The sequence below is a fragment of the Amblyomma mixtum genome, chromosome 2 (assembly GCF_055824585.1).
Source record: "Amblyomma mixtum isolate Tamu chromosome 2, ASM5582458v1, whole genome shotgun sequence".
Classification (NCBI taxonomy): Eukaryota; Metazoa; Arthropoda; class Arachnida; order Ixodida; family Ixodidae; genus Amblyomma; species Amblyomma mixtum.
Genome location: NC_143013.1, coordinates 274,391,536 through 274,416,029, shown reverse-complemented (window position 1 = coordinate 274,416,029; position 24,494 = coordinate 274,391,536). Strand labels below are relative to the sequence as shown.

Sequence of the window (24,494 nt, the reverse complement as noted above, 5' to 3'; positions counted from 1 at the left end):
ACAGGCATTTAGAATGCCTTCACTTGAAGGTGTCTTTTCGAATGTCAAACCTGTGCATCCGTTCTGTCGTTCTGTTTGCATACTCCTCTTCACCAAAACAGATCACCGCCAATTCATTCTACGGCCTCGTGATTCACGGTCACGTTCAATGCACGCCCCACTCTCGATATCAAACTTGGCACGCCGCATAAAGCTCGGCGCACCCGGACACGGCGCACGTGCGGCTCTACCAAAACAATCCAATGCGTGCTCATTTTTGCCTTTAGACGATTCAGTGAAGCATGCAAATGTTTCTCCTAAGTCACCGATGTATTTATGCAGCGAAACGCACGGCTAATGCGAAGACATAGAGAAGAACTCGGCAAGTACGGGAATCCAGCGCAACCAATTCAAAAGGGGCGTTAGTTCCTGCGGAGCGGGCTAGAGGTCGCCACCGCGGTTACATGAAATCACAAAGAAAACAAAAGTCGTTCGCCCGGCGCGCGGGGGAGGAGGAGCGAAGAGGGAGGGCGTCTTGTCGCTACTTTAGTTTTTTTAGGGGCTTTAAGCTCCATGACTGCGAGTGTGCACGGGCCTCGCCCATATGGTACGGTCATAGTGTCTAAGTTTACGGTCAAGTCTAGACGTCTGGTCACTATGAACAGTTGGCATATAGTTCTCGTTTCAAAACATGCATGTTGTGTTCGTCGCATTCCTTACCAGTCCTTCAAGCGCCACAGCTGCTCCGCAATGCGTAATTTCAATCGGTTTCTTTTTCCCTTACCGTTTAGAAACCCTGCTTCATTAGCGAAAAAAACTAAACCTGCCTGGATTTGAGAAGCGCCGTGACTTATATTATTTGTTGTTCCAAAAATGCAAGGATGATCTGCGCAGCGATGGAATGGAGGGCCGGGCGTTTACACATTGGAGCTTACTCTGCTAACTTCCGTGCTTTTGTGATGTTCAGTACCTTTCTACTAAAACTGAAACCTTTATATCGGCCCACAGAATTTTTAAATGAACGTTTGCGAGACGGGATAGTTGTTCGCAACTGACAGTCGGCACTGAGCAATAAACACAGAAAAATGTTCCAAGTGATTTTGTGTTTGTAATGCTATCTAGCACCAGTTATTGACCGTGCAGTGCTTCGATCTTTTATTTCAGCACGCTCGGCGGAAGAAGTGAAAGAAAAGGTGTACCTGGAGGTAACTAAACTTAAAGCATACTCAGGCCCGAAAAGACATTATGTAATCTACCCAGAAGACTATGAGCCACAATGCGGACTCATTAGCATAGAGGCGCACCCATACTAAATGGTATCGGCATGCCAAAGCAGCACAGAAATAGAACGGACAAAAGAACCGGCGATTGAGTAGTGGGAGCAGATGGTGTCCAGCCCAGACCCGGAAGTTCAGCAGTTGACCGCGAGGACCAGAGCGGTTCCAAGTGTAGGAAACGGACCACAAATTTAAGCTCCAACTAAAATGTTTTTATCACCATTATTGGGAAAGGGGAGGGTAGCCATGCTTTCGAACAATACGTAGTAATAAGCAGCTATCGGGAAATGAGCAGTAACTCTCTCACTTCTCGGTGGACATCTGAACAGGACCATAATGGTAGTGACGGAAAAGTGACTGAAAGGAGGAAATAAGGAAACGGCGCCAAAGTGGAGGGCTCCGGACTAAAAGTAGCGACCTGGGATTAAAGTGCCGCGGCTTCGCACAGCACATGACTGTGAGATCTCTTTGTTTGCACAGTGCCGCCTCTCTGATAAAGAGCTGATCAGTACCGTGTAACACGTGCATGGGGACCACCGCCCCATCCTTGACGCTGGATGGATAGAAAACCTTATTCAGCGAGTGAGTTTGTACCCTTCAAGGGTTCAGGGTAATGCGAAGCGGCTCCTGTGTCTTTGTCGTCGTCTTCACTTATCACTCGACAGCCTCCCCCGAACCTGTGGCGGAAAGTTACAGCTATTTATCCCGTGAGAGAGGAACGTGCAATTGGGGCACCTGCACCCGCAAGCGAAGTTTTTGTATGATGACGTCACTGCACCTTGTGGCCAATAGGAGTATGTGACGCAGTCTTCCCCTGCTCTGCCTTACCCTCCTCCTTCGATGTTCTCCTCCCGCTCTTACAGGGCATTAACTGCGCTGTAAAAGCATCGATGCAGTCAGTGTGACCGTCAGTAAGGGGGCTGGCGGGGAGTAGGGGCTACGTGCACGAAGTGGTCACGTGATAACATCGAAGTGGCTTATAATTCCATTACTGATTTCCTTTTCAGGATATTTATAGTGGCATGGACGGCAAGAAGGAGAATAATTCACTGACACGGTGAAGCGAACATGGCAACGGTGAAAGCGTGCCTGCATTAAAACGCGGTTGCAAAACGCTCGCAGGGTGCACCCATTGAATGAAAGCACAGCCTAAAACGAGAGAAAATCACTGCACAAAATTCGCTGTAATCGGCAATGATACACTCTAGAGACTAGTGCATGGGAGAAAAAATGATAGTAAGGAACAACCGCGAAACGGCAAAGAAAACACCCATGAATAGATAACGGGGAAAATAACGCACAGGACTTTGTAATGTGTAAATTAATGGAATGGCTGTGCAAGCAAACCTTCCAAATCCACACGCAACACAATTCTTTCTGGTGTTCACATGCAATAGGTTTCAGGAGGCAAACAAAGCAAATCAGTGCCTTCATTGACGTTATCATGCGCATCGAACAAGACTCTCGCCGAAAAAGGGAAGCCATTGAACGGTGCCTGTTACTGGACAACTGAAATGCAGCGCTTTCCCATCTCCAGAAATGAAATACAAAATCGCAGCAAAAGCTAACAGACAAAAGACTTTAATGTAGGGAAGACGCGACTAAAATCAAATGTCTTCCCGGGAGTCCAAAGGCAAGCAAGGTGAGAACAACAAGAAATCCCGCAACAAGAGCGCTCAAGAAAAATGATGAACCACTGTTGTCATCGCCATCTGGGTTCGCCGACGGAAGAGGTGCTTTAGTTGAGTAGAGTATTTTTGAACACTCTATTTTGGTACCCGCGCCTTTTTCGCAGATCACAGCAAGCACTTGCACTTGAACACCAGACCTACGTAAAACCGAGCTGTCCGCAGCCCACTGGAACGTGACCTGTTCAGCTTGCAAAGGTTGGCCACCTTTGACGTATATTCCCTTTGATCTTGCGCAGATAGCCTCTTTCACGCCGTCGCTTGGAGAGAACCCGGAAAAGGTGCCCTTCAAAACATCGCGCCTTCTACTTCTGCGTCCGTTTCTGAACTTGGCCACAACAGCATACATTTCGACGATCTTTCCTGTCGCTTTGACGGTGCACGTCAGGGTCGCGCCACTGGAGACAACATTTATCGTCGCTGTTAAATCATCCTTTTTCTGATAGGTAACCGGAGCAGAGGGAGACCACTCGAGAGTGTCACACTTGACGGGTTCCGTAACTTGGGTCGGTGGTGCACCGACGTTTGTAAGATCTGCTTTTTGGGAGGTAAGTATCTTTGAGCAGGATACTTTCGGTCCTGCTTTTTGGCAGATCACAACAAGTACTTGCGCTTCGATTGGACCGCTGGCAAATAGTGTGCTGTCTGCAGTCCACTTGAAGGTGAGCTCTTGAGATTCCAACGGGTGGGCGCCTTTAGCGTATTTCTGGTTCGACGCTGCGCACGTAGCTTCCGTCATGCCGTCGGTTGGGCTGAACGCGGAGAAGGTGCCCTTCAAAACATCCTGGGCTTTGGTTAGTGATGCTGCTTGGAACTTGGCCACGACAGCGTACATTTCGACGATCTTCTCCGACGATTTGACGGTGCACGTCAGGGTCGCACCACTGGAGGCAGCATCTATCTTCGCTGTTAATGTGGCGTTCTCTTCGTGATCAGAAGGAGCAGAGGAAGACCACTCGAGAGTGTCACACTTGACGGGTTCCGTAACTTGGGTCGGTGGTGCACCGGCGTTTGTAAGATCTGCTTTCTGGGAGCTAAGTATCTTTGAGCAGGATACTTTCGGTCCTGCTTTTTGGCAGATCACAACAAGTACTTGCGCTTCGACTGGACCGCTGGCAAATAGTGTGCTGTCTGCAGTCCACTTGAAGGTGAGCTCTTGAGATTCAAACGGGTGGGCGCCTTTAGCGTATTTCTGGTTCGACGCTGCGCACGTAGCTTCCGTCATGCCGTCGGTTGGGCTGAACGCGGAGAAGGTGCCCTTCAAAACATCCTGGGCTTTGGTTAGTGGTGCTGCTTGGAACTTGGCCACGACAGCATACATTTCGACGATCTTCTCCGACGATTTGACGGTGCACGTCAGGGTCGCACCACTGGAGGCAGCATCTATCTTCGCTGTTAATGTGGCGTTCTCTTCGTGATCAGAAGGAGCAGAGGGAGACCACTCGAGAGTGTCACACTTGACGGGTTCCGTAACTTGGGTCGGTGGTGCACCGACGTTTGTAAGATCTGCTTTTTGGGAGGTAAGTATCTTTGAGCAGGATACTTTCGGTCCTGCTTTTTGGCAGATCACAACAAGTACTTGCGCTTCGATTGGACCGCTGGCAAATAGTGTGCTGTCTGCAGTCCACTTGAAGGTGAGCTCTTGAGATTCCAACGGGTGGGCGCCTTTAGCGTATTTCTGGTTCGACGCTGCGCACGTAGCTTCCGTCATGCCGTCGGTTGGGCTGAACGCGGAGAAGGTGCCCTTCAAAACATCCTGGGCTTTGGTTAGTGGTGCTGCTTGGAACTTGGCCACGACAGCATACATTTCGACGATCTTCTCCGACGATTTGACGGTGCACGTCAGGGTCGCACCACTGGAGGCAGCATCTATCTTCGCTGTTAATGTGGCGTTCTCTTCGTGATCAGAAGGAGCAGAGGAAGACCACTCGAGAGTGTCACACTTGACGGGTTCCGTAACTGGGGTCGGTGGTGCGCCGGCGTTTGTAAGATCTGCTTTTTGGGAGGTAAGTATCTTTGAGCAGGATACTTTCGGTCCTGCTTTTTGGCAGATCACAACAAGTACTTGCGCTTCGACTGGACCGCTGGTAAATAGTGTGCTGTCTGCAGTCCACTTGAAGGTGAGCTCTTGAGATTCCAACGGGTGGGCGCCTTTAGCGTATTTCTGGTTCGACGCTGCGCACGTAGCTTCCGTCATGCCGTCGGTTGGGCTGAACGCGGAGAAGGTGCCCTTCAAAACATCCTGGGCTTTGGTTAGTGGTGCTGCTTGGAACTTGGCCACGACAGCATACATTTCGACGATCTTCTCCGACGATTTGACGGTGCACGTCAGGGTCGCACCACTGGAGGCAGCATCTATCTTCGCTGTTAATGTGGCGTTCTCTTCGTGATCAGAAGGAGCAGAGGAAGACCACTCGAGAGTGTCACACTTGACGGGTTCCGTAACTTGGGTCGGTGGTGCACCGGCGTTTGTAAGATCTGCTTTTTGGGAGGTAAGTATCTTTGAGCAGGATACTTTCGGTCCTGCTTTTTGGCAGATCACAACAAGTACTTGCGCTTCGACTGGACCGCTGGCAAATAGTGTGCTGTCAGCAGTCCACTTGAAGGTGAGCTCTTGAGATTCCAACGGGTGGGCGCCTTTAGCGTATTTCTGGTTCGACGCTGCGCACGTAGCTTCCGTCATGCCGTCGGTTGGGCTGAACGCGGAGAAGGTGCCCTTCAAAACATCCTGGGCTTTGGTTAGTGGTGCTGCTTGGAACTTGGCCACGACAGCATACATTTCGACGATCTTCTCCGACGATTTGACGGTGCACGTCAGGGTCGCACCACTGGAGGCAGCATCTATCTTCGCTGTTAATGTGGCGTTCTCTTCGTGATCAGAAGGAGCAGAGGGAGACCACTCGAGAGTGTCACACTTGACGGGTTCCGTAACTTGGGTCGGTGGTGCACCGACGTTTGTAAGATCTGCTTTTTGGGAGGTAAGTATCTTTGAGCAGGATACTTTCGGTCCTGCTTTTTGGCAGATCACAACAAGTACTTGCGCTTCGATTGGACCGCTGGCAAATAGTGTGCTGTCTGCAGTCCACTTGAAGGTGAGCTCTTGAGATTCCAACGGGTGGGCGCCTTTAGCGTATTTCTGGTTCGACGCTGCGCACGTAGCTTCCGTCATGCCGTCGGTTGGGCTGAACGCGGAGAAGGTGCCCTTCAAAACATCCTGGGCTTTGGTTACTGGTGCTGCTTGGAACTTGGCCACGACAGCGTACATTTCGACGATCTTCTCCGACGATTTGACGGTGCACGTCAGGGTCGCACCACTGGAGGCAGCATCTATCTTCGCTGTTAATGTGGCGTTCTCTTCGTGATCAGAAGGAGCAGAGGAAGACCACTCGAGAGTGTCACACTTGACGGGTTCCGTAACTTGGGTCGGTGGTGCACCGGCGTTTGTAAGATCTGCTTTTTGGGAGCTAAGTATCTTTGAGCAGGATACTTTCGGTCCTGCTTTTTGGCAGATCACAACAAGTACTTGCGCTTCGACTGGACCGCTGGCAAATAGTGTGCTGTCTGCAGTCCACTTGAAGGTGAGCTCTTGAGATTCCAACGGGTGGGCGCCTTTAGCGTATTTCTGGTTCGACGCTGCGCACGTAGCTTCCGTCATGCCGTCGGTTGGGCTGAACGCGGAGAAGGTGCCCTTCAAAACATCCTGGGCTTTGGTTAGTGGTGCTGCTTGGAACTTGGCCACGACAGCGTACATTTCGACGATCTTCGACGACGATTTGACGGTGCACGTCAGGGTCGCACCACTGGAGGCAGCATCTATCTTCGCTGTTAATGTGGCGTTCTCTTCGTGATCAGAAGGAGCAGAGGAAGACCACTCGAGAGTGTCACACTTGACGGGTTCCGTAACTTGGGTCGGTGGTGCACCGGCGTTTGTAAGATCTGCTTTTTGGGAGCTAAGTATCTTTGAGCAGGATACTTTCGGTCCTGCTTTTTGGCAGATCACAACAAGTACTTGCGCTTCGACTGGACCGCTGGCAAATAGTGTGCTGTCTGCAGTCCACTTGAAGGTGAGCTCTTGAGATTCCAACGGGTGGGCGCCTTTAGCGTATTTCTGGTTCGACGCTGCGCACGTAGCTTCCGTCATGCCGTCGGTTGGGCTGAACGCGGAGAAGGTGCCCTTCAAAACATCCTGGGCTTTGGTTAGTGGTGCTGCTTGGAACTTGGCCACGACAGCATACATTTCGACGATCTTCTCCGACGATTTGACGGTGCACGTCAGGGTCGCACCACTGGAGGCAGCATCTATCTTCGCTGTTAATGTGGCGTTCTCTTCGTGATCAGAAGGAGCAGAGGGAGACCACTCGAGAGTGTCACACTTGACGGGTTCCGTAACTTGGGTCGGTGGTGCACCGACGTTTGTAAGATCTGCTTTTTGGGAGGTAAGTATCTTTGAGCAGGATACTTTCGGTCCTGCTTTTTGGCAGATCACAACAAGTACTTGCGCTTCGATTGGACCGCTGGCAAATAGTGTGCTGTCTGCAGTCCACTTGAAGGTGAGCTCTTGAGATTCCAACGGGTGGGCGCCTTTAGCGTATTTCTGGTTCGACGCTGCGCACGTAGCTTCCGTCATGCCGTCGGTTGGGCTGAACGCGGAGAAGGTGCCCTTCAAAACATCCTGGGCTTTGGTTAGTGGTGCTGCTTGGAACTTGGCCACGACAGCGTACATTTCGACGATCTTCTCCGACGATTTGACGGTGCACGTCAGGGTCGCACCACTGGAGGCAGCATCTATCTTCGCTGTTAATGTGGCGTTCTCTTCGTGATCAGAAGGAGCAGAGGAAGACCACTCGAGAGTGTCACACTTGACGGGTTCCGTAACTGGGGTCGGTGGTGCGCCGGCGTTTGTAAGATCTGCTTTTTGGGAGGTAAGTATCTTTGAGCAGGATACTTTCGGTCCTGCTTTTTGGCAGATCACAACAAGTACTTGCGCTTCGACTGGACCGCTGGTAAATAGTGTGCTGTCTGCAGTCCACTTGAAGGTGAGCTCTTGAGATTCCAACGGGTGGGCGCCTTTAGCGTATTTCTGGTTCGACGCTGCGCACGTAGCTTCCGTCATGCCGTCGGTTGGGCTGAACGCGGAGAAGGTGCCCTTCAAAACATCCTGGGCTTTGGTTAGTGGTGCTGCTTGGAACTTGGCCACGACAGCATACATTTCGACGATCTTCTCCGACGATTTGACGGTGCACGTCAGGGTCGCACCACTGGAGGCAGCATCTATCTTCGCTGTTAATGTGGCGTTCTCTTCGTGATCAGAAGGAGCAGAGGAAGACCACTCGAGAGTGTCACACTTGACGGGTTCCGTAACTTGGGTCGGTGGTGCACCGGCGTTTGTAAGATCTGCTTTTTGGGAGGTAAGTATCTTTGAGCAGGATACTTTCGGTCCTGCTTTTTGGCAGATCACAACAAGTACTTGCGCTTCGACTGGACCGCTGGCAAATAGTGTGCTGTCAGCAGTCCACTTGAAGGTGAGCTCTTGAGATTCCAACGGGTGGGCGCCTTTAGCGTATTTCTGGTTCGACGCTGCGCACGTAGCTTCCGTCATGCCGTCGGTTGGGCTGAACGCGGAGAAGGTGCCCTTCAAAACATCCTGGGCTTTGGTTAGTGGTGCTGCTTGGAACTTGGCCACGACAGCATACATTTCGACGATCTTCTCCGACGATTTGACGGTGCACGTCAGGGTCGCACCACTGGAGGCAGCATCTATCTTCGCTGTTAATGTGGCGTTCTCTTCGTGATCAGAAGGAGCAGAGGGAGACCACTCGAGAGTGTCACACTTGACGGGTTCCGTAACTTGGGTCGGTGGTGCACCGACGTTTGTAAGATCTGCTTTTTGGGAGGTAAGTATCTTTGAGCAGGATACTTTCGGTCCTGCTTTTTGGCAGATCACAACAAGTACTTGCGCTTCGATTGGACCGCTGGCAAATAGTGTGCTGTCTGCAGTCCACTTGAAGGTGAGCTCTTGAGATTCCAACGGGTGGGCGCCTTTAGCGTATTTCTGGTTCGACGCTGCGCACGTAGCTTCCGTCATGCCGTCGGTTGGGCTGAACGCGGAGAAGGTGCCCTTCAAAACATCCTGGGCTTTGGTTAGTGGTGCTGCTTGGAACTTGGCCACGACAGCGTACATTTCGACGATCTTCTCCGACGATTTGACGGTGCACGTCAGGGTCGCACCACTGGAGGCAGCATCTATCTTCGCTGTTAATGTGGCGTTCTCTTCGTGATCAGAAGGAGCAGAGGAAGACCACTCGAGAGTGTCACACTTGACGGGTTCCGTAACTTGGGTCGGTGGTGCACCGGCGTTTGTAAGATCTGCTTTTTGGGAGCTAAGTATCTTTGAGCAGGATACTTTCGGTCCTGCTTTTTGGCAGATCACAACAAGTACTTGCGCTTCGACTGGACCGCTGGCAAATAGTGTGCTGTCTGCAGTCCACTTGAAGGTGAGCTCTTGAGATTCCAACGGGTGGGCGCCTTTAGCGTATTTCTGGTTCGACGCTGCGCACGTAGCTTCCGTCATGCCGTCGGTTGGGGTGAACGCGGAGAAGGTGCCCTTCAAAACATCCTGGGCTTTGGTTAGTGGTGCTGCTTGGAACTTGGCCACGACAGCATACATTTCGACGATCTTCTCCGACGATTTGACGGTGCACGTCAGGGTCGCACCACTGGAGGCAGCATCTATCTTCGCTGTTAATGTGGCGTTCTCTTCGTGATCAGAAGGAGCAGAGGAAGACCACTCGAGTGTGTCACACTTGACGGGTTCCGTAACTTGGGTCGGTGGTGCACCGGCGTTTGTAAGATCTGCTTTTTGGGAGGTAAGTATCTTTGAGCAGGATACTTTCGGTCCTGCTTTTTGGCAGATCACAACAAGTACTTGCGCTTCGACTGGACCGCTGGCAAATAGTGTGCTGTCTGCAGTCCACTTGAAGGTGAGGTCTTGAGATTCCAACGGGTGGGCGCCTTTAGCGTATTTCTGGTTCGACGCTGCGCACGTAGCTTCCGTCATGCCGTCGGTTGGGCTGAACGCGGAGAAGGTGCCCTTCAAAACATCCTGGGCTTTGGTTAGTGGTGCTGCTTGGAACTTGGCCACGACAGCATACATTTCGACGATCTTCTCCGACGATTTGACGGTGCACGTCAGGGTCGCACCACTGGAGGCAGCATCTATCTTCGCTGTTAATGTGGCGTTCTCTTCGTGATCAGAAGGAGCAGAGGAAGACCACTCGAGAGTGTCACACTTGACGGGTTCCGTAACTTGGGTCGGTGGTGCACCGGCGTTTGTAAGATCTGCTTTTTGGGAGGTAAGTATCTTTGAGCAGGATACTTTCGGTCCTGCTTTTTGGCAGATCACAACAAGTACTTGCGCTTCGACTGGACCGCTGGCAAATAGTGTGCTGTCTGCAGTCCACTTGAAGGTGAGCTCTTGAGATTCCAACGGGTGGGCGCCTTTAGCGTATTTCTGGTTCGACGCTGCGCACGTAGCTTCCGTCATGCCGTCGGTTGGGCTGAACGCGGAGAAGGTGCCCTTCAAAACATCCTGGGCTTTGGTTAGTGGTGCTGCTTGGAACTTGGCCACGACAGCATACATTTCGACGATCTTCTCCGACGATTTGACGGTGCACGTCAGGGTCGCACCACTGGAGGCAGCATCTATCTTCGCTGTTAATGTGGCGTTCTCTTCGTGATCAGAAGGAGCAGAGGAAGACCACTCGAGAGTGTCACACTTGACGGGTTCCGTAACTTGGGTCGGTGGTGCACCGGCGTTTGTAAGATCTGCTTTTTGGGAGGTAAGTATCTTTGAGCAGGATACTTTCGGTCCTGCTTTTTGGCAGATCACAACAAGTACTTGCGCTTCGACTGGACCGCTGGCAAATAGTGTGCTGTCTGCAGTCCACTTGAAGGTGAGCTCTTGAGATTCCAACGGGTGGGCGCCTTTAGCGTATTTCTGGTTCGACGCTGCGCACGTAGCTTCCGTCATGCCGTCGGTTGGGCTGAACGCGGAGAAGGTGCCCTTCAAAACATCCTGGGCTTTGGTTAGTGGTGCTGCTTGGAACTTGGCCACGACAGCATACATTTCGACGATCTTCTCCGACGATTTGACGGTGCACGTCAGGGTCGCACCACTGGAGGCAGCATCTATCTTCGCTGTTAATGTGGCGTTCTCTTCGTGATCAGAAGGAGCAGAGGAAGACCACTCGAGAGTGTCACACCTGACGGGTTCCGTAACTTGGGTCGGTGGTGCACCGGCGTTTGTAAGATCTGCTTTTTGGGAGGTAAGTATCTTTGAGCAGGATACTTTCGGTCCTGCTTTTTGGCAGATCACAACAAGTACTTGCGCTTCGACTGGACCGCTGGCAAATAGTGTGCTGTCTGCAGTCCACTTGAAGGTGAGCTCTTGAGATTCCAACGGGTGGGCGCCTTTAGCGTATTTCTGGTTCGACGCTGCGCACGTAGCTTCCGTCATGCCGTCGGTTGGGCTGAACGCGGAGAAGGTGCCCTTCAAAACATCCTGGGCTTTGGTTAGTGGTGCTGCTTGGAACTTGGCCACGACAGCATACATTTCGACGATCTTCTCCGACGATTTGACGGTGCACGTCAGGGTCGCACCACTGGAGGCAGCATCTATCTTCGCTGTTAATGTGGCGTTCTCTTCGTGATCAGAAGGAGCAGAGGAAGACCACTCGAGAGTGTCACACTTGACGGGTTCCGTAACTTGGGTCGGTGGTGCACCGGCGTTTGTAAGATCTGCTTTTTGGGAGGTAAGTATCTTTGAGCAGGATACTTTCGGTCCTGCTTTTTGGCAGATCACAACAAGTACTTGCGCTTCGACTGGACCGCTGGCAAATAGTGTGCTGTCTGCAGTCCACTTGAAGGTGAGCTCTTGAGATTCCAACGGGTGGGCGCCTTTAGCGTATTTCTGGTTCGACGCTGCGCACGTAGCTTCCGTCATGCCGTCGGTTGGGCTGAACGCGGAGAAGGTGCCCTTCAAAACATCCTGGGCTTTGGTTAGTGGTGCTGCTTGGAACTTGGCCACGACAGCATACATTTCGACGATCTTCTCCGACGATTTGACGGTGCACGTCAGGGTCGCACCACTGGAGGCAGCATCTATCTTCGCTGTTAATGTGGCGTTCTCTTCGTGATCAGAAGGAGCAGAGGAAGACCACTCGAGAGTGTCACACTTGACGGGTTGGGATGTCGACTTACAAAGAAAGCTTGCGAATAACAGTTGCATCAGAACAACTTTCGCCATTGCGGAGTGCACTTTCTTCTTCTTTTGCTTTGAGCTGAAAGCTCTTAGTTTTACTGAGAGTGAAAAGTATTTACCGTTGCGGTCAGGTGTTTTTTGTTTGAAGTTGAGTATTTGGTTGAGATTCGATATTTATGGCAGTGTTAATTAAATATTCAATTTGAAAGGCTTTTGCGGTAATCCCTAAACCGATGTGTTGCTGTGGAAGCGTCTAATGTTGCAGACGTACGTTTTGAGATCGGCGCAGAATCTGGAACGTTTATAGAATAAATAGCTGTGGAGTGTTACGGTAAAAAAGAAACAGAATAAGCATATGAAGGAAAACACTGCGCTGCATGCGCGTATCAAGAAAGAAGTGCTGGTGAATGCCCCGCATTTTGCATTCTTTTGAGGGTTGTGGAGCGCTTACAAACGCATGAGCCGACGACGCTTGTAGTAGAGAATAACGAACTGCCTCATGTGTTGGCTGATGCATTAATTGGTTGTGTGGTGTTGTAGTTCCGTATACGTGAGTGCCTTCTTTTTGTTGTGAGGAGCCCACAGCGACAGTGGGCGGAGGAAGACGACGCCACACGTATTCGCGCTCGGAAGGCACGCGCAGGCTGGCGCTCGGAGACACGTGTTGCGGTGCGGGCGACGAAGCGTTTCTATTGACAGCCATGTGTTCAGTCTCTGTCTTTGACAACAATGTCTCTGCTTTGCTTGTTCTCAACTGGTCAATGATTGGTTGTGGGGAAATGAAAGGCGCGGTAGCTGTCGCATTTCTCGGTGGACACTTCAACCGCGCCGTGCGGGACGGGAGGAAGGTGGGAGTGAAAGAAAATAGAGAAGGAGGTGGGGCATTTGAGGGCTTTAGAATAAGTTCTACCACCTATAGCACTAGTTAGACCACTAGCGCCAGTGACTCTAGCGCTGACATCGCAGAACGCAGGGGCGCCTTTTGCGTCTCGCATGCACTGCGGCTCAGTAGACGAGCGCTCTAACCGCATATCCTCTGCGGGCAGCACTTTTCCGTCTGGGGCTATGCATCCGCCCTACAGTCAGAGGGAGAACAAAGCTTGGTGCGAAACCTGCACCGGCGCGACATGTGTTCATGGTACCTTGTTTAAACCTTGTTTAATACAGCGGCAGTGCAGCTCCTGCCCATCCCTACTATTAATCAGCCACAGAAACTACTACCTCTGGCCTTTCCTCCATGGACACTTTCTCCTCTAAAGGTGAAGAAGTTTGTTCCAGGTGTGAATGCAAAGAGCCGCATGCCACAGGCAGCGCTTCTGCAAACTACTCTCGCCTACTTAACGGAGGAATATAGGCAGCACACCCATATCTTCACCGATGGTTCAACTACTAAAGAAACCTCTTCATGTGGCCTTTATGTGCCCTCAACAGGCCATGCCCTTTCTTACCGGCTTCAGCGGAGGACATCCTCTACGACAGCTGAGCTTCACGGCATTAAGGAAGCTGTTTCTTACATCCTGCGCCGAACCACCGACCGTTGGGTTATCTTCACCGATTCGAAAGCAGCTCTCCAGATCCTGGCCAACCTGCTGAAGAAAACGAATCACCAGCCAGTTTCCCTGGACATCGGATATCTACATCATTTAGCTATTGCCGCAGGCCACTGCATAACATTTCAGTGGGTACCTGCTCACTGTGGCATTCAGGCTAATGAAAAAGCAGATGAAGCGGCCCGTAAGGGCCATCAACATCGGAGATACATTAGAACTTTTTTTACGAAATCTGATGCGTCCCAGGTGGCCAAAAGTTTTGCTTCCGAAGAAATGTATCGGCTTTGGAGTTTGCCGCAATATCAGTACCAATTTCTTCACTCAATCGACCCACATCTTAGATCAAGACTCTCACCCAGAATTCCTCGACATCTGGAAACACTTTATCATCGACTTCGTCTTAATGCTGCATATACAAACGGCTTACGATACCGTTTTAGACAAATGGACAGTCCGCACTGTGACAACTGTGTCGCGATAGAAACTGTGGAGCATATCTTGCTTGAGTGCCCTGCATATGCTAACGAGCGTGCGTACTATGAACATTGCATGCAGAAGCTCTGCTCAGTGCCCCTTACAATGGACAAAGTTTTAGGTCCCTTAGCCTGCCTTAGGCAACAGAGACTTGCAATGACTTTTCTATTCACATATTTAAAAGACATTGGACATCTCGATAAGCTTTAAATTCACTTGCACGTCACCTTCATGCATTCTTCATGCAGTGAACTTCGTCAGCCCATTTGACGGACTATGCACTCCATCACTCCATAGGTTACATCAATACTCGCCATTGCATCCTTAGTACCCATTTCATGGCCGCATTTTATCTTCGTTTTTTTTTACCTCTTCCACTCTGCTCTCCTGTCTTTATCTCCCAAATTCCCCTCCCTACGCAGAGTAGCATGCCAGCGATCTTTAAACGCCGGCTAAATTCTCTGCTCTTCATTAAAGAGTCTCTCTCTCTCTCTCTCTCTACGGGAGCATGCCAAATAACATAGAAAATAACGACACGAATGTGAATCTTGTGCGGCACCTTGCTTCGTGTAAATGTAGGGCGGGATTAGAGAAGACCACGATTCTTGGCAAGAGCAGTAATGATAAGGCAAGGCTCGTTTTAGAAGCTTATTATATCAGAAAGCTGTCCGAACGTTGTGTCAGCGACACGTCGGTACACATATACTCATCTGAATGTGCTTTTTTAGATTCGTTTTTTGATTAACTCGTTTGCTTGACGGATGTGCATTATCTGTACCTCGCTACGCGCATGCTCTTCATTCCCTTCCTATATATCCCCTGTACTTCAGCATGAATAAACAGTTGGTAGTTAGCGCTCGTGTTGTCTCAGTGTGTCTCTCTTTGTCCCTTGTCTGTTTTTTTTTTGCGCTGAATTCAATTTAACATGCTTCACCAACTAGCCCGGCAGCTTACTCTCCTGAAACAAGGATGCGTACTCAACGATTGGATTGGATTGGAGCAAACTTTATTTGTGCCTGCAGTTGGGCGCTCGCGCCCCCCGACGAGGGCCTACGTCGTCTACGAGGCTGCCGTTACTCGGCGCGGGTCTCCGCTCGCCGTTGCCGGCTCGCTGGGTCCCTGCCTTTCGAGCGCCCCGAGGACCTGCTGGACGGCCCATAGCTGTTGGTCATGGTCGTTGCACTTCGCGGCTGCCTCCAGCCGCGGCGGGATTGTTCCTGATGTTGCTTCCTTTGGATTTCTGATGCAGTCCCACAAGATGTGTGTGTGATCTGCCGGCTCCCTCCGGCAGACTCTACACGTATCGGTCGGGTAGGTCTCGGGGTACATGCGATGCATCAGTCCCGGGCTCGGTAGCGATCCGGTCTGGAGCTGTCTCAGTAGTACCGCCTCCGCTCGACTCAGCCTCGGGTGCGGGGGTGGGAGAGTCCTGCGAGCCAGGCGGTAGGCCTTCGTGATTTCGCTGTAGTCGGTCATGCGGTCCTTGGCTCCGAACCACGTCGGACGGTGTGTTGCCGGGGCGCGGTTGGCTAGCGCTCGCGCCACTGCGTGTGCCGTCTCATTGTGGTTCGCACTGCGTTCCGACGCGTCGCCCGCATGCGCCGGAAACCACTTGATCCTTACTCTTCTGTCTTGCAGTTTAGTCGCTCGTAGTACGCGCTCGGCCGCCCTGCAGACTTGGCCTTTGGCGAAGTTTCGCACCGTCTGTCTCGAGTCGCTCAGCACCGTGTAGCAGTCTGCGTCGGCGTCGGCCAGGGCGATGGCCACCTCCTCCGCTTGTTCTGCTCCCGCGCTGCTCACGCTCGCTGCCGTCCTCGTGGCGCCGGTTGACGCCTCTATGACGACCGCTGCGAAGGCGTTCCGTTGGTATTCGGCCGCGTCCACGTACCGCGCGTGCTCGTCGTTGGCGTACAGGTCGATGAGAGCCTTAAAACATTTAAAGTTTTGAAATAGTTTGGAAAGGTAGACGTGCAGGCTAGTTGGTTTTGTGCCTGAACCCTCATTCCGCTGGCCTCTCTGGAAACCAGAGAGGTACGCCCGCCGTAGCGCAAAGCACGCCCGGACTCGCCGCCATTGCACTGCTTGCAACGAGTCATCCTGGCTCACCGGCGTAGACCCTCCCTCCCCCTCCTCATTAGCGTCTGCTCGAGCCAATCCGAACGTGGCCTGTGGCGTGACCTTATTGAAGCAGAGGAACGCCTGGCTGCCACAACGGTCACCGGCGGCTATAATGAGAGAGCCGCGCTGAGACGCAGCAGCGGGTGGAGGAGGTGGAGCGAGCGCGGTTTCTGCCGCTTATCTCGGACGCGGTTGTTGCTGCGACGCGCGTCTTTTCTTTTCTTTTATGCGAAGCATATTGCTAGAGCTACCACTCACGCCGTCGCCGTGAAACCCCCACGGGACACCGTGACGTCACACCACGTGACATCGGATGAGAGAGCCGGCCTCCACCTCGCGCCGTCGCCGTGGGACCCCTAGGCGTCACGCCACGTGACACCGTGACGTCACACCACGTGACATCGGATGAGAGAGCCGGCCTCCACCTCGCGCCGTCGCCGTGGGACCCCTAGCCGTCACACCCGCGCATTCCCGCGCATTTCGAACGCGCGTTCACACTCGGTGTAGGTGAAACGCTCGCTCCACCGGGCAGGCAGACGCGGCTTCCGTGGCAATCCAGGCGCTCACCCAACGCGCGTCTCGGGGTTAGTCGGCGTTCCGCTGTAGCCATGCCGTTGTCTTCCCCCACGACGAAGGCTTCTAGTGGTTGTATTAAAATGACCAAGTATTCAACCAAGGAAAGTCATGTATTACCAAGCCTAGCCACTAATATGCTTCGCATTCCCCAGGCTTAGCCAAGCTGAGCCTCAGCAGTTTTTTTAAGGCGAAAGCCTTTAATGCCTCATACTGTCGTTAGCAGACGCTGTCGGCAGCCGTGTCGACAGACGTGTCGGCAGCGGTGTCGACAGACGCGTCGGCAGCCGTGTCGACAGATGCTGTCGGCAGCCGTGTCGACAGATGCTGTCGGCAGCCGTGTCGACAGACGCGTCGGCAGCGATGTCGACAGACGCGTCGGCAGATTTGTCCGCCTTTTGGCGTCACTGCTTAAAAAATGGCTGAGGCTTAGCTTAGGTTAAGCCTAGTCAGATGCGAAGCATATTGTCGCCGAGTTGCATATCGAGCACGCCGCTTGGCTAGACGTTCTTCACGCTCTTCATCAGTCTCTGTAGCATGCCACAACTTATGCTTCTCATTCCAACGAGCAGCCCTGTCTCCAGGAGGCATCTCTATCCCGTGTACGCCTAGCAGAGGCAGGCGCACCCCCTTGTATACCGCCGCTCCAGCATCACGTGTTCACTGCAGCGCACCTAGCGGCAGAAGCAGGAAACACATTGGTCGCGACGCCTCGCGCGACGGCGCGAGCTGGGGCCCCGTTTCTCCTATGTCGTTACGTCACGCATCACGTGGTCCTCCTTGGTCGCGACGCCTCGCGCGATAGTGCGAGCTGGGCCTCCGTTTCTCATCTGCTGTGACGTCACGCACACGTGGTCATCCTTGGTCACGACGCCTCGCGCGACAGCGCGAGTTGGGCCCCCGTTTTTCATCTGCTGTGACGTCACGCATCACGTGGTATGACATGGAGGTCACGAAAGGTCAATGGTAACGACACCACCGCGCTCGAGGAGCTGGGTTGGGCTATTTTAGTATGCTTCGCATAAAAGAAACAGCGCCGAGGCTGGGAATAGAACCAGGGCCTGTGGCATTTGAAGCGGAGACGTTAACACTAGGCCACGAAGGCTCAAGGTTTGAGCATGAATAAAGGCGCATCTAGTGAATGCATGGGTTTCACAAGTAAAATAAAAGGAATAAAGTGAAGGAAAGGAAAAGTAAAAATAAAAATAGGAAAATAAATAAAAATAAAAACAAAATAAATGTGATATGAAAATAAAAATAAAAACAATAAAAATGAGAAAAAGAACAAAAATGAAAAATAAAAATTACAAAATATGAAAAATAAAAATAAAAACAAACAGTGCGCCCGGAAAAGTTTTCGCCTTGCAGCACTTGTGCCCCCTGAATTTTTATTGCGACAGCAATATTGCTAGCACTCTTCTGCCGTCGGTGGTGGTCGTTCCTTCGCTGTGACGTGGCACGACCACGTGACAGCGTGACGGCACGACCAGAGGAGAGCAGGGGCCCCAATTCGTCTCTTCGGCCGTAGTCGTTCCTTCGCTCGGCGCGGCGGCTACCACGTGACGGCCTCCTCGGCCCGCCGCGTGAGGGCGTTCGCTAGGAGAGGATACACGGGGCGCCGCAGGCGTGCTCCGCTTAGTCATGTCTGAGGAGTTGTACAAAGCGTCGCTGGAGCGACGTGCTGCGCGCAAACGCCGGCGCCGTGCCGAGGAGATAGACGAAGAAAGAGAAAGGCAAGAGCGGTTGGCTAAGCAACGCGCCTATGCCGCAGAATGGCGAGCCCGGCGGCTTTCTACAAGTTCGCTTTCGTTCAGTCGCAACAAGGTATCGCGCCGAACGGGTTGTGGCGTTCCTCCCTTCCTTTACGGTGCGGTTAGGGTGTCCACCGAGATGACAGAGAATTACTGCGCCATTTCCTTTCCTCAAAAAGCCGGTAGCCACGCGTGACCTGTAGACGCAACGCACTGCGTTCCTTCAGTTGGAGGCGCTGCGCGCTTTCGCAACCTACCAGGTTTAACCAAAGCTGAGCCCCCGCCATTTTTCTCTTTCCTTTGATCTTTTAACTCTCCTCTATCTGCACGTGGCAGTGGTGGTGGCTCGGCTCGAGCCAGTAGGCAGGCCCGTGCAATTTCCTTTTCATCCTTCCCTCAGTCGCAACAACAACAACAGACGCAACAGCAGACGTGCAGTAGACGATCTTACGTAGGGTGACCTCCAAGATATTTTCGTCCTGCTTGCGCAAATGAGGTAGGGGGTCGAATACAGTGTTCAACTCGTAGCGGAAGCATGTACGAGTCGCAGCGTATCTTTGCTTCGTAGACCTCCGCGTTTGTTGGAGAGCAGACGGACCATGCGGCCCACCTGGTAGTCACCCTTGCGCAGCATGGCCCGTGTTGTGTCGGCGCGACGTGTTCTGCTAATAAAGAGTCCGAGAACTCCAATTTCAGTGGGTTTGGAACTTCGGCGATGGCCGAATATGCACAAATCCTGATTTCTGTAGTGAGCACTGGCGGCCGCAGTACGTGGAAAAGTTTGGTGACTATGTCAGCGGCTGGTTGCTTTCTTCCATGTGACTCACATTACCTTGGGTGGCCCAAATAGTGATGTCGTCGGCATACAGCGCATGCTGAATGGCTTCGACATCGGCCAATTTAGAGGAGGTGAAGCATTGCTAAGCTGAAGAGTAGAGGGGACAGCACAGCGCCTAGTGGTGTACCCTTCGTGCCCATGTAGTAGGGGCCATGCTTTTCATCCTGGATGCGAACGAAGGCCCTGCAATCCGTGAGACAGAGTTTTGAGTGTAGTTGAAGGTGCTGGTCCGCAGACAGTCTCACTGAGGTGAGCTAGAATGACGCTGTGCTTCACATTGTCAAATGGCCTCTTATAGTCCAAGGACAGGGCTACCTTGTCGTTACGGCGGCGCTCGACAGTAATGTGCACGTCAGGTTTTTATTTGGAGGATTAAGTCTTGCGCTGAATTATGCGGCCTAAATCCGAACATAGTATCCGCAAAGGTGTTGCGATTTTCTCAGTATTCTGTGGGCCACAGCCCCAGCAGAAGAAGTAAAAGCAGGGACGCCTTGAGGGCCCAGCAGCGCCTGGCGCGCAAACCGAATCAACTCGGAATGAGCAGTTGGACTGCGTGGACCACGCCACGCAGCCACTGTCAAAGAGGAGGCACGTAAAAGACGCCGTAAAAGCTCCTGTTTCGATGCGCACGTAAGCGACGAAGGCGACTAGGTGCGATGAGCAATACGCAGCTTCGCTGTCCCCACGCGCACCTGATCCGACAGGCGACCCTAAGGACTCGATCAGATGCGGCGCAATGGTGATGCCACTACTCCCAGCCGCCAGGCACGGCCCCAACAATTCTTACAGACCGTCAAGCCTACATACGCATACAAGATGCGGAACACGGGCCATACACGATCGGCTCGTGGGGAACACCTCAAGGCGCGGTCCTGTCTCCCCTCCTCTTCAATCTGGGAATGCTTCATCTTCCCTCCAAATTGTCTTCTTTGCCCGGGATACATCACGCTCTTTATGCGGATGACATTACAATCTGGGCCACGCAAGGTAACCTAGGCCACATGGAATCCTGCCTGCAAGCAGCGGCGACCCTAGTCGACGACTACGCGGCCTACTGCGGACTCCAGTGCGCCCCATCTAAATCAGAATTTGTGCACATACGTCCCTCCCCACGGGACACAGCACCGCTTTGCATCAGTCTCCCCTCGGGACCGATCCGGGAGTGCAAGGAGATCCGCGTCCTTGGTCTCTTCATACACCACCAATGCAGAGTCGACACCGCCCTAGCCAAACTTCGCACGGTGGGAGACCAGGTGGGCCGCATGGTCCGCCGGGTCTCCAACAAGCGGGGCGGATTACGAAGCAAGGACGCACGGCGTCTTGCCCATGCTTTCGTAACGAGTAGAATCCTCTACTCAACCCCCTACTTGCACCTGCGCAAACATGATGATGACCAACTAGAGGTCATCCACCGGAAAGTCATCAAGCGGGCTCTCGACCTCCCGGTCACGACGTCCAACCAGCGACTTCTGGCCTTGGGCGTGGTAAACACATTCCGGGAGCTTCGAGAAGCCCACTTAGTCAACCAATACACGCGTCTTGCACAGACCACGTCTGGTCGCCGCCTTTTGGACCGGCTACACATCAAACATGACTACCATATTGAGGAAAGGGAGAGAGTGCCAGAACCCTGGAGACGCGCCCTCCGGGTCCAACCCCTTCCCCGCAACATGTGCAGAGAAGACCATAGCGGTCGTCGCCAGGCGCGCGCGGAAGCGTTGGCGCGATACTATGGTAACCAACAACATGTGTATTACGTGGACGTTGCCGGCCCACACCACGGGGTGTGGTACACGGCCGCAGTCGTACACAACACAAACACAGTTAACGGGCTCACTTTCAAAGCCTACAGCGCAACACACGCGGAGGAGATTGCCATTGCTCTGGCTCTCACTACTCCCAAGTCGAAACACATCATCACCGACTCGCGAGGGGCCTGTCGGAACTATTAGTTGGGCTGGGCTCCCCCGCTTGCCTGGCGCATATTGGAATATAGCTGCCGATGCGAAGATCCAACTCCACGCAACCTGATTTGGGCCCCCGGTCACCAGGGCCCCCAGGGAAACGAACAGGCCGATCAGGCCGCCCGCGCACTCTCTCCCCGGGCTATCTCCCTGTCCTTGGACGCCTACTCCCAATCAGACAATCTGGCCCTTACATTCAAACACATCACCGATTACTACAAGGAGGAGCACCGGCGCTACCTGGCCCCTTGAAAGGGACTGGATCGCGCTGACGAGCGCCTCCTCATCAAAATTCTTACTACCACTGTACTGTGCCCGGCGGTACTTAAACATTTCAACGCATCCTTTGATGGCACGTGCCAGTTCTGTGGGGAGGTGGCTGACACCTTCCACATGGTTTGGGCGTGTCAATCAAACCCATCTATCCCCCCAACCCCAACCCCACCAGAGAGGACTGGGAGGCGGCCCTGCTTGGCTGTCAGGACCTAAAGACCCAAAAGGCCTTGGTTCACCGGACGCGGGCGGCGTTGCTTGCCAATGGGGCCCCGGAATAGGGGCGCTCCACCTAGTATTGTTAGGGGAAAGGGCCAATAGGGCCTACCCCAATCACCTCTCTGTAAATATTTATTGCACTATAAATGTTTTTCACCACCACCACCACCCAACAACCGAAAAACGCGAGACCCGCGTTAGCCTTCTTTCGCGCTGGCGTCGTGAAGGATGCGTACATCCAAATGCCATGGTATCAGAGGAGACACTTCAGGCGCCGGAACCGCGAGTAGCAGAAGAGGCGATGGTCTTATATGTGCACCGGCGAGGAAGACAGCGTCATTATATTAGCAGCACAGACTGCCCTCAAAGGCTCTTCAGAATACACGCCCTGCCTAACCTACTCGACGATAACCCGTGACGCCAAGTCCACACAAAGACGCCACCATAGAGGAGCTCATAAGCGTCTAGTGAGCATAAACTGGTTGACTAGGCGGCGAAACTTGAGCGCATTCTAGCCTGGCTTACCAGGGCCCCGCACATCAGCGACCTTATCGAGCACGCGTTTGAAATCACCCAACATTACAATATTGCGCCCTCCAAAAAAGTACACACCGAGGCCTTTAAAGAATGCGTTAAACAAAGAATGCGCAGGTGCACAAATGCAAAAGAATTCTCAGGTGAAGCGCGTTAAACGTGCAGTCGAACGCCAGCACATGTCCAAGCGCATTGTACGTACAGTCAGGGACAGAAGTTTCCGGACCACGTGTTCCTCTGACGAGGTCGATAGCTCTGCTATTAGTCGGCGGCTGGGGACCACACTTGTGGAGGTAAAAGTTAAATTTTTGTTCTTTCATCTCCACAAGTGTGGTCTCCAGCCGCTGTCTGATAGTGGAGTTATAAGCTTCGTTTGAGGAACACGTGGTCCGGAGACTTTTGTCCCCGACTGTACATAGCATGATGGTTTCGCAATGGTAAGCGGTTCCGGGCGAGCAGACCATCGCCACCGGTCGGGCTGCCAGTGTTATGGACCTTAGGAACATAAACACTTGAGTGCAGAGGGGTCGTGCGGGGAATCTGGGGCGTGCTCCGAATTCCTTGTACAATAAAGTTTTTTTTTGTGCGAAGCATACTACTTTAGCTACCACTTCAGCCCTTCACCGTGGTTATGCGCCTCCAAATCATGTGATACATGACGTCACACCACGTGACACGATGACATCACGACAGTAGAGAAACGGGGGCCCACATTCGCGCCGTCGCTGCGGTTGTGCGCCTCCAAATCACGTGATACATGACGTCACACCACGTGACACGTTGACGTCACTACAGTGGAGAAACGGGGGCCCACCTAGCGCCGTCGCTGTGGTTGTGCGCCTCCAAATCACGTGACACGATGATGCCACACCACGTGACACGATGACGTCACGGCAGTGGAGAAACGGGGGCCCACCTCGCGCCGTCGCTGTGGTTGTGCGCCTCCAAATCACGTGATACATGACGTCACACCACGTGACACGATGACGTCACGACAGTGGAGAAACGGGTCACCAAAGAGGAGAAAGACCAATATTGTATAACGTGCGGGGAGAGGGGCACTCTCGACCATGTCATATGGGAATGTGCTGGAAGCCCGGGCGCCGAGCAAAAGATAGAAGATAGAGAAGCCTGGGAGACCTTGCTGCGGAGCGAGGACCCCGCTAAGCAGCAACAAGCCATCCGCCTGGCGGCTGAGGCCGTGAAGAGACAATGTGTCTTCACCAGACCTTAGTTTGCGAGGCTCCTAAGTAGGCTCCCTTAGGCCTGCGTGCCGGGGGGTCCAAAAAGGAGTCTCATTTCGGTGGAAATAAACGTTTTGATGATGATGATGACGGGGGCCCACCTCGCGTCTTCACTGCGGTTGTGCGCCTCCAAATCACGTGATACATGACGTTACACCACGTGACACGATGACGTCACGACAGTGGAGAAACGGGGGCCCACCTCGCGCCGTCGCTGTGGTTGTGCGCCTCCAAATTACGCGACACGATGATGCTTCGCATTCTCCAGGCTTAACCAAGTTAAGCCTCAGCCATTTTTCTATCTCTCTCAAAACAAGAACGCCAACGCCAATAGAACGCGTGCTGGCGTTCTTGCTATCGCTCCCCTATGGTTCTCGCTATCCTCTCGCTTTCCCTTTCACCTCCGCCGGCTAGTACAGGAATAGATCGTTGCTAGCCCCGGCATCTGCCATTGCTATACGGGAAGCACCTGAGCTGGGACAGCGGAAATAAAAGGATAGCAGGCAGGGTGTAGAAATGAAGTGCAAGAGATGAGGGTACAGTTAGAAAGGATAGGGTGGAGAAGTACACTATTCAAGAAATCTATTTACATATTCACATTTTAACATATGTACTATCGCGCTCAATATGAGTTGCAACACGCGGTCATCGACCGGGGCTTGTTCCGTGGTGTGCCTCCTCCAAACAGTTGCTCGGAATTCTGGGAAAAACTTTTTCCAGAGCGGGGGTGCTGTTGTTTCCTGGAACAGCAGT

At 52.8% G+C, this 24,494-nt stretch overlaps 1 protein-coding gene across 3 annotated transcripts in view; it reads left to right on the top strand.

The window, feature by feature from the left end:
• LOC149364048 (uncharacterized) overlaps positions 1 to 24,494 on the top strand; it is a 65,180-nt gene that overhangs the window by 15,117 nt on the left and 25,569 nt on the right. For 2 of the 3 annotated variants that reach the window (XM_089574030.1, XM_089574029.1), the window contains 2 exons: positions 1,144 to 1,184; positions 2,264 to 3,377. The exons of the other annotated variant lie outside the window; for it this stretch is intronic. The gene's annotated coding sequence lies outside the window, so the exon portion shown is untranslated. Of the gene's footprint in view, positions 1 to 1,143; positions 1,185 to 2,263; positions 3,378 to 24,494 lie in introns of those variants that run through there. 3 annotated transcript variants of the gene reach the window in all.